Below are 8,740 nucleotides of genomic sequence, written 5' to 3' on the forward strand. Positions count from 1 at the left end.
ACACCTAAGCGATGTCCTAAGCGGTGGAGAGAGGTGGGCCCAAGTCCCTCCCGACAGGGTCCTGGCCCCGTCCCCTGCCTTTCTCACCCCTATTCTGACCGGCCTGCCCCCAATTCAACACAGACACTGCGGGAACCCTGGCTGCAAGGCGAGGGCTGCAGCGCTTGGCATGCTCTCTTTCTTGTCCCCTTCTCTCTCAGTGCGAGGAAATCATTGCTTGGGGGCTAATGTGCCTGCCTGCAGCTGCACCCACACATCCCTCTGTTCTGGGGGTGAGGTCCACAGCCTGCCGTGTGGTCTTAGGAGGGCTTGGAGGGTGTGCTCAGGGGCCCAGAGCCGGTCCCATCTTCAGAGGGTCTGTGGCCTCTGGTGGCTCAGAGCTTGGAATCTGCATGGGTGCATGGGGACAGGCAGCCAGCAATGCTGGCTCTGGTGTGGCCCTGACAGCTCCAGGTCAGTGCAGGGAGGAAGGAATTCAACAGGGGCCAAAGCCACCTGGGGGCCTGGCTCTTCCCACCCACCTCACTCCCCCAGGAGGGGGTGCTGGAGAGACTCCTACGGGGCCTGGAAAGAGAATTTCTAAATATTCCCTGACTCAGGGCTGGTTGTTACACAGCTGGAAGCTTGAACTTGGCCATGGCTGGAGCACTTATACCATGGATGCTGCCTGCACATCAGGGCTCTTTTTACCCTTGAGGCCTGTTTACCAACCCACCACTGCCTCCCCCAGGCTGTTAGCGTTCAAGCTTCTGCCCAGAGGCCGTCACATGTCCCAGGTCTCAGTCTTTCCAATGCGGAGTCTCTCCTGGGCTCTGCACCCCCTTTCACCTCGTGGGCTTCTTCCACACCCCCAGCAAGAGGGGTGCAGCTACAGAAGGCCTCGACCCTGCTGCTTGCTGTGAAAGGTACTGCCGTGGGCTGAGGCTGCCTGAGCAGATGCCTGCCTGTGCCAGGATGCTTCAAAGCCTTGTTAAGAATATTTGGATCACCATGAAGTCCTACTATATCCAAGCTTAGCAGGAGATTTGGGTGGGAATGGGGTTAATGGGCTTCCTTGCGCTAGTGGTAAAGAATCAGCCTGCAATGCAGGAGACACAGGAGACTGGGATTCGACCCCTGGGTTGAGAAGATCCATTGGAGTAGGAAATGGTAATCTGTTCTAGTATTCTTGCCTGGAAAATCCCAGGGACAGAGGAACCTGGTGGGTTACAGTCCACAGGGTCACAAAGAGTCGGACATGACTGAGTGACTAAACAGCAGCAGCAGCTTACAAAATCAGGAGTGCGGATAAAAGAAGTAAAGCCTGGGACTTCCCTGCTGGTCCAATGGTTAAGAGTCTGCCTTCCAACACAGAGGAAGGCTTGTTCCATACCCCATGCTGCAGAGCAAAGAAGCTCTGGAACCACAGCTAGAAAACCCCGAGAGAACCACAATGGAGCCCATGAGAGCCTGAGCTCTGCAACAAGAGAGGTCTGTGCACTGTGCCGCAATGAAGGTCCAGTGCAGCCAAAGAGATACATTTTTAAAAAGAAAAAAAAGAAAGAGAAAAAAAAAAGTAAAAATAAAGGCTTGAAAGCTTCCAGGCCTGCATCTGCTCACAGTCATCACTAACCAGCTTTGCTTAAGTGGAACGTCGGTCTGGCTGGGTTGTGGGAACGCGGGACATGGTGTTGACTTGCAGCAGTGCCGCTGCCATAGGGTGTGATTAAATGTACCTGGGACTCACACATTCACACACACACACACGAAGATGCCGCCAGGACTGGACCCCTGAGTCTCGTGCATCAGCTTCTGTGGTCAGGACAGAGGAATGCTGGGATGCCACCTCTGGCCCCCAGCGGGAGTGAGGTCCTGTCCATCCCAGTGGAAGGAGGGGAGCCTCCAGCTGCACCGCCAGGCCCCAGGCTCAACCCAGCCCAACCCAGTTCCCCACGTGGAGGGAACTGCTTTCCCTCCTCCCTGACTCCAACCCAGGGGCTCTAGCAAGGCCTGTCAATCACACTTAGAGCCCCTCCTTGGCCTTGGCCCATTGGCTGAGAGGGAGTCACGTGACCCAAGCAGGCCGCTCAGGGTTTTTCCCTAGGATTTTGACCAGATCAGACACTGGGATGAGAACCGATCTCTGCATCTCCTCTGGACGTAAATCTCTGAAAGTTCAGTCACTTGTGGACATTCTTCTGTCAGGAGGAAGCTGACAGGCAGGTGGAGCCTTTGTACAAGTGCTGTGTCCAGACTCCTGGGCTGCGGCCAGTCAAGGGCCTGCCTCCAGACCAGGACTGGGGAGCTGGGGCTCGAGGTCCGCAGGCCTGGCCACTGGGACTCTGTCCTTGATCTGGGGGAGCCCGAGGGCCCTCACCAGCCATGGCTGCAGATGCCCATGGTGCCATCTTGCTTGCCCTCACGCTGATTTCCATCACACACCATCTCCAGATGGTTCTACTGCCCGCCTCCCCCACAAGATCCTCCTGTCCCTGTCCTCACTGACTTTCCAAACCCTAACTCTCCGGGAAGCCCGTCTTCCCAACAGGTTTCCCAGGTGGCATGATGGTAAAGAATCTGCCTGCCAGTACAGGAGACACCAGAGATGTGGGTTTGATCCCTGGGTCAGGAAGATCCCCTGGAGTAAGAAGTGGCAACCCACTCCAGCATTCTTGCTGGAAAATTTCATGGACAGAGGAGTCTGGTGGGCTACTGCCCGTGGGATCGCGAAGAGTCAGACATGACTGAGCGACTGAGCGTGCATCTTCTCAATGTCACGAAGTCCCCACAGGTCCCACTGTACGGGACTTTCACATTTCATTCACCCACAGACATTTGCGGAGCTCCCATGGCATGGCAGGCACCGCTCTAAATTACTGGAGTATAGCAGTGGGAAAGTGAGATTCCTGACTCAGCACATGGCAAGCAAATAAGGATCTCAGACCGTTTCCTGCAGCATTGCATGCTCCAAGGCAAAGGAAAGCAGGATGGCAGGACAGAGCTCGATGGGACCGTGTGGTGGTTTCCACACACCTGCAACGTCTTTGACATGCACTCCTTCAGAGGGCTCCCAGTCCCTCTCTTTGTATGTGGTCAGACCAGAGGACTTCTTCCGAGAGGGGTGTGGCAGAAGGCACATGTGTGGCTCTCAAGGGCAGGTCTGAGGAACAGCTGTAGTTGGGCGCTGTCCTTCCGGGTCACCTGCTCTGATGGAGGCCAGCGTGGAGAGGCGCTCCTGCCAGTGGCCCCCTGCCAGTGGCCGGCACCAACTCGCCAGCTGTGGGCATGAACCACCTGGGAAACTCCAGGCGCCCTCCAGACCCATCCAGCCTTCGAGCGTGGCCGATGTCTTGACTGTCACCTCGTGAGGGACCTGGAGCATGAGCCATTCTGCAAACTGCTCCAGAATTCCTGACGGTGGAAACTGTGAGAGATAATACATGTTTGTTGCTGTTTTGATCAATGAATGGTTAAATAATCAATACAGGTTGCTTGTTTTGTGAATGAAATGAGAGAGCAAGCTGTGCAAATATCTGAAGAAAGAGTGTTCCAGGGACGGGGATGCCAGAGCTTGGAGCAGGGGAGCGATGGGGGAGGCAGGAAGGAGGCCGCGGAGGTGGGGAGCACGGTCCTGGGCCCCGATGAGGGCCCAGCTTTATTCTATGTGCGATCGGAAGGCTTAGACCGGGAGAGGGACATGGTTCAGTTTACATTTTAGAAAGTACCATCCGGCTGCTATGTGGATAATGAGAGTGGAAAGGGGTGGCCACCCAGGAAGTCACTGGGATAATTCGTGTTCCGCTCAAGAGATATGGAGGTGACAAGACGTGGGATGAGAAGGTGAGGACCCAAGAATAACTCCGGAGTTTTTGCCCCAAGCCACTGAGAGAATGGTGGTGCTACCACGAGGCCCAGACACGTGCAGGTCTAGGCGTTTTGAAGCAAGAATCAAGATTTTTCATTTTCTTATAAAGTTCCCACTAAGCCACAAATCCTGCATGCTTTGATATGCTGTGGTTTTTGTTTTCATTAAGTTGCATAGTTTTCATAATTTCTCCTGTGATTTCTGCTTTGATTTATAGGTTATTTACAAGTCTGTTGTTTAATTTTCAAATATTTGGAAATTCTCTGAATGTATTTCTGCTACTGATTTTTACTTTAATTTCAGAATGGTCAGAGTACATATGTTGTATGATCTTAAATATATTGAGACTTCTTTTATGGTTCATAAGATGGTTTTTCTTAGTGAATATTCTATGAACCTAGAGGAAATTGTGCATTTTGCTGTTGTTGGGTGCAGTGTTCTAATAAATGTAAATGTTCCTCAGGGTGGTTTTATTGAGCATTTTCCTTAATGACTGATTATGTTTAGCATCTTTTCTTGTGCTTTATTGGCCTTTTGTATATTTTCTTTGGAGAAATGTTTATTCGAATATGTTGCCCATATTAACTGGGTTAATTTTCTTCTTTGTATTGAGTTATAACCATCTTATATTCTAGATAAAGCTCTTTTATCAGACATGTTTTTTAAATATTTTCTCCAGGTCTGTGACTTGTGTTTTAATTTTCTTAATGTTGTCTTTAAGGTGCAAGACTTTTAAATTTTGATGAAGTCCAGTTATCGAATTTTTTGGTAGTTGATTGTGCTCTGGCATATCTAAAATATCTTTGCCCAATACAAAGCCACAAAGATTTTATTTTATGTTTTCATCCAAGAGTTATGTCGTTTGCATTCTCACATTTAGGTCTATGATCCATCTTGAGTTCTTTTTTTTATATGGTATAAGGCCAGGTGTAAATTCATTCCTTTTATGTAGGTATCTAATTGACCCAGCACCGTTTGTTGAAAAAAGCTATTCTTTAATCACTGAATTTTCTTACTATCTTTGTAGGACATCAATTGACCTTGAATGTGAGGATGTGTTTCTAAAGTCTCAGTTCTGTTCCATTGATCTACATGTCTTGTTATGCCAGGACCACCCTGTCTTAATTACTGCAACTCTGCATTAGGTTTTCATACCAGCTACTGTTAGTTCTCCAACTTCATTCTTTTTCAAGATTGTTTTGGCTAGCCTGGGTCCTTTGTAATTACAGATATAATTTAGGATCATCGTGTCAATTTCTGCTGAGATTTGATAGAGATCGCAATACATTTATATATTAATTAAGACAACTGCAGTCTTAAAAAATGGAGTCTTTTAATCCATTTATTAATATTTAGAACATCTTTATTTTCAGTAGTGTTTTGTAGATTTTAATGTACAAAAGCTTACAGTTATTTCATTAAATTTATCTCCAAGATTTTTTTTCTTCAATTTTGAATGAAATTATTTTCTTTATTTTTAGCCTGGTCATCAGTAATATGTGTGTAGAAATAAAACTGATTTCTAAGCATTGATCGTGTGTCTGTGAGCTTTCTGAACCTGTTTCTGGTAGGTTTTTTGGTTGTTCTCTATTCCTGAGCATTTTGTAGAAATCATGTTGTCTGTCTGTTAATAAACAGTTTCCCTTCTTCCTTCCCAGTCTGGAAGCTGTTTCGTTTCTTGGGAGAGTGCACTAGACAGAACCTCTCGTTCCAAGACTAAAATGGTGAGAGCAGACATCTGTGCCTTCTTTCTGATCTCAGAGGGAAAGCTTTTGATTTTTCACTATCAAGCACAATAATAGCTCTTGGGTTTTGCAGGCAATTGCAGCAGGTAAGGAAGTTCTCTTCTTTCCCTAATTTGTTGAGAGTATTTATTGTGAATAGGTGCTGGATTTTTCAAATGCTTATTTTCTGCATTTATTGAAATGATTGTGTAGTTTTGGTGCTTTATTAGCATGGTGTATGATATAAACTTATGGGTGTTAAACCAAAATAAATCAATATGCCAGCAAGTTTGGAAAACTCAGCAGTGGCCACAGGACTGCAAAAGGTCAGTTTTCATTCCAATCCCAAAGAAAGGCAATGCCAAAGAATGCTCAAAGTACCACACAATTGCACTCATCTCACACACTAGTAAAGTAATGCTTAAAATTCTCCAAGCCAGGCTTCAGCAATACGTGAACCGTGAACTTCCAGATGCTCAAGCTGGTTTTAGAAAAGGCAGAGGAACCAGAGATCAAATTGCCAACATCTGCTGGATCATCGAAAAAGCAAAAGAGTTCCAGAGAAACATCTATTTCTGCTTAATTGACTATGCCAAAGCCTTTGACTGTGTGGATCACAATAAACTGTGGAAAATTCTGAAAGAGATGGGAATACCAGACCTCCTGACCTGTCTCTTGAGAAATCTGTATGCAGGTCAGGAAGCAATAGTTAGAACTGGACATGGAACAACAGACTGGTCCCAAATAGGAAAAGGAGTATGTCAAGGCTGTATATTGTCACCCTGCTTATTTAACTTATATGCAGAGTACATCATGAGAAATGCTGGGCTGGAGGAAGCACAAGCCGAAATCAAGATTGCCGGGAGAAATATCAATAACCTCAGATATGCAGATGACACCACCCTTATGGCAGAAAGGGAAGAAGAACTAAAGAGCCTCTTGATGAAAGTGAAAGAGGAGAGTGAAAAAGTTGGCTTAAAGCTCAACATTCAGAAAACTAAGATCATGGCATCTGGTCCCATCACTTCATGCCAAATAGATGGGGAAACAGTGGAAACAGTGACTGACTTTATTTTTCTGGGCTCCAAAGTCACTGCAGATGGTGATTGCAGCCATGAAATTAAAAGACGCTTAATCCTTGAAAGGAAAGTTATGACCAACCTAGACAGCATATTAAAAAGCAGAGACATTACTTTGTCAACAAAGGTCCATCTAGTCAAGGCTATGGTTTTTCCAGTGGTCATGTATGGATGTGAGAGTTGGACTATAAACAAAGCTGAGCACCGAAGAATTGATGCTTTTGAACTGTGGTGTTGGAGAAGACTCTTGAGAGTCCCTTGGACAGCAAGGAGATCCAACCAGTCCATCCTAAAGAAGATCAGTCCTGGGTGTTCATTGGAAGGACTGATGTTGAAGCTGAAACTCCAATCCTTTGGCCACCTGATGCAAAGAGCTGACTCATTGGAAAAGACCCTGATGCTGGAAAGGATTGGGGGTGGGAGGAGAGGGGGACGACAGAGGATGAGATGGCTGGATGGCATCACCGACTCAATGGACATGGGTTTGTGTGGACTCCAGGAGTTTGTGATGGACAGGAAGGCCTGGCGTGCTGTGGTTCATGGGGTTGCAAAGAGTCAGACATGACTGAGCGACTGAACTGAACTGAACTGAAACCAAGCTTACATTCCTGAAAAAAATGGTCAAAATGTATAATGTTTTCTGTATATTGCTGAATTGTTAGCTAACATTTTGTAGAGAATTTTTGCATTTATATTAATGGGAGATATTGGTCTAGTTTTCTAGTGATTCCCCTTTCCAGTTTTGGTATTAGATTAATGTTGGCCTCATAGAATGAGCTGGGAAGTGTTTACTCCTCTTCTGTTTTCTGGAAGAGTTTGTGAATATTGCTGTTAATTCTTCAAGTGTTTGGTAGAATTCACCAGCAAAATCACCTGGGCTTGGGCTTTCTTTTGGAGGGAGATTAAATTACTAATCCAATTTTCTTAGACACATATTCATATTTTCTATTTCTTCTTGCATCAGTTTTGGTCATTTGTATCTTTTTAGGAATTTTTCCATTTTATGCAAACCCCTGCACAGCGCTGTGTTTGAAGGGGCTGCTCCTCTCTCCCTGGCAGCTGAACCTGGGGAGTCATAGCCCGGCCCCACTTCCCTTCCCAGCTGAGGCCCACAGCAAGTCTGGAGCTGGCTCTCTGGGAAGTCTGGGCTGAACGCCTGGCAGAGCTCTTTCAAGTTCCATCCAAGGCCTCAGCCCCCAGGAACCAATGGAACCAATACCGGCAGCCTCCTGTTGTCGATCCGCCACTAAGTCGTGTCTGACTGTTTGCGACCCCGTGGATTGCAGCACGCTAGGCTTCCCTGTCTGTCACTATCTCCCGTGTTTGTTCAAGTTCACGTCTATTGAGTGGGTGATGCCATCCAACCATCTCATCCTCTGTCACCCCTTCTTCTGCCCTCAATCTTTCCCAGCATCAGGGTCTTTTCCAATGAGTCTCCTGTGCTGGTTGATAAATCTGGAGTTTAACCGGGAGAGGGCACCATTCCCTGCCCAGCCGGCCCAATTGTTCAGTCGCTAAGTCGTGTCTCTTTGAGACCCCATGGACGGCAGCACTCCAGGCTTCCCTCTCCTCCACTGTTTCCCGGAGTTTGCTCAAGTTCATGTTCATTGAGTTGGTGATGCCATCCAACCATCTCATCCTCTGCCCTCCTCTTCTCCTTTTGCCTGATGCTGAAGCTGAAGCTCCAGTACTTTGGCCTCCTGATGTGAAGAGTCGACTCACTGGAAAAGACCCTGATGCTGGGAAAGGTTGAAGGCAAAAGCCTGCTGACAGCTTCTGACAACTCGGTGCTCACACTCCTTTCCCCCACACCCCCCCAGGAAGGGGTGGGCACAGCCCCTCACTGCACACCCTCAGCCTGGTCAAGGTGGGGAGAAGCCAGCTGCCTCTGGTCTCTTTCCACGGGCTTGGCTGCTCGGGGCCCTGCCTGCTTCCCGCCTGGAGAGCAGCACGGGGCGCCTGCCCCCTCCTCCTGTGAAGAGTGTCCTAAGTGCGGCCCGCAGCTCGGCCAGGCCCGCCCCGCCCCGCCCCTCCCCACTCCTCCAGCCCACGTGCCGCCGTCTCCCCCGGGAAGGGTGCTGCCCCGGGGGCTT

This window comes from Giraffa tippelskirchi, chromosome 4 (assembly GCF_054371585.1).
Source record: "Giraffa tippelskirchi isolate mGirTip1 chromosome 4, T2T-mGirTip1v1.2.pri, whole genome shotgun sequence".
NCBI lineage: Eukaryota > Metazoa > Chordata > Mammalia > Artiodactyla > Giraffidae > Giraffa > Giraffa tippelskirchi.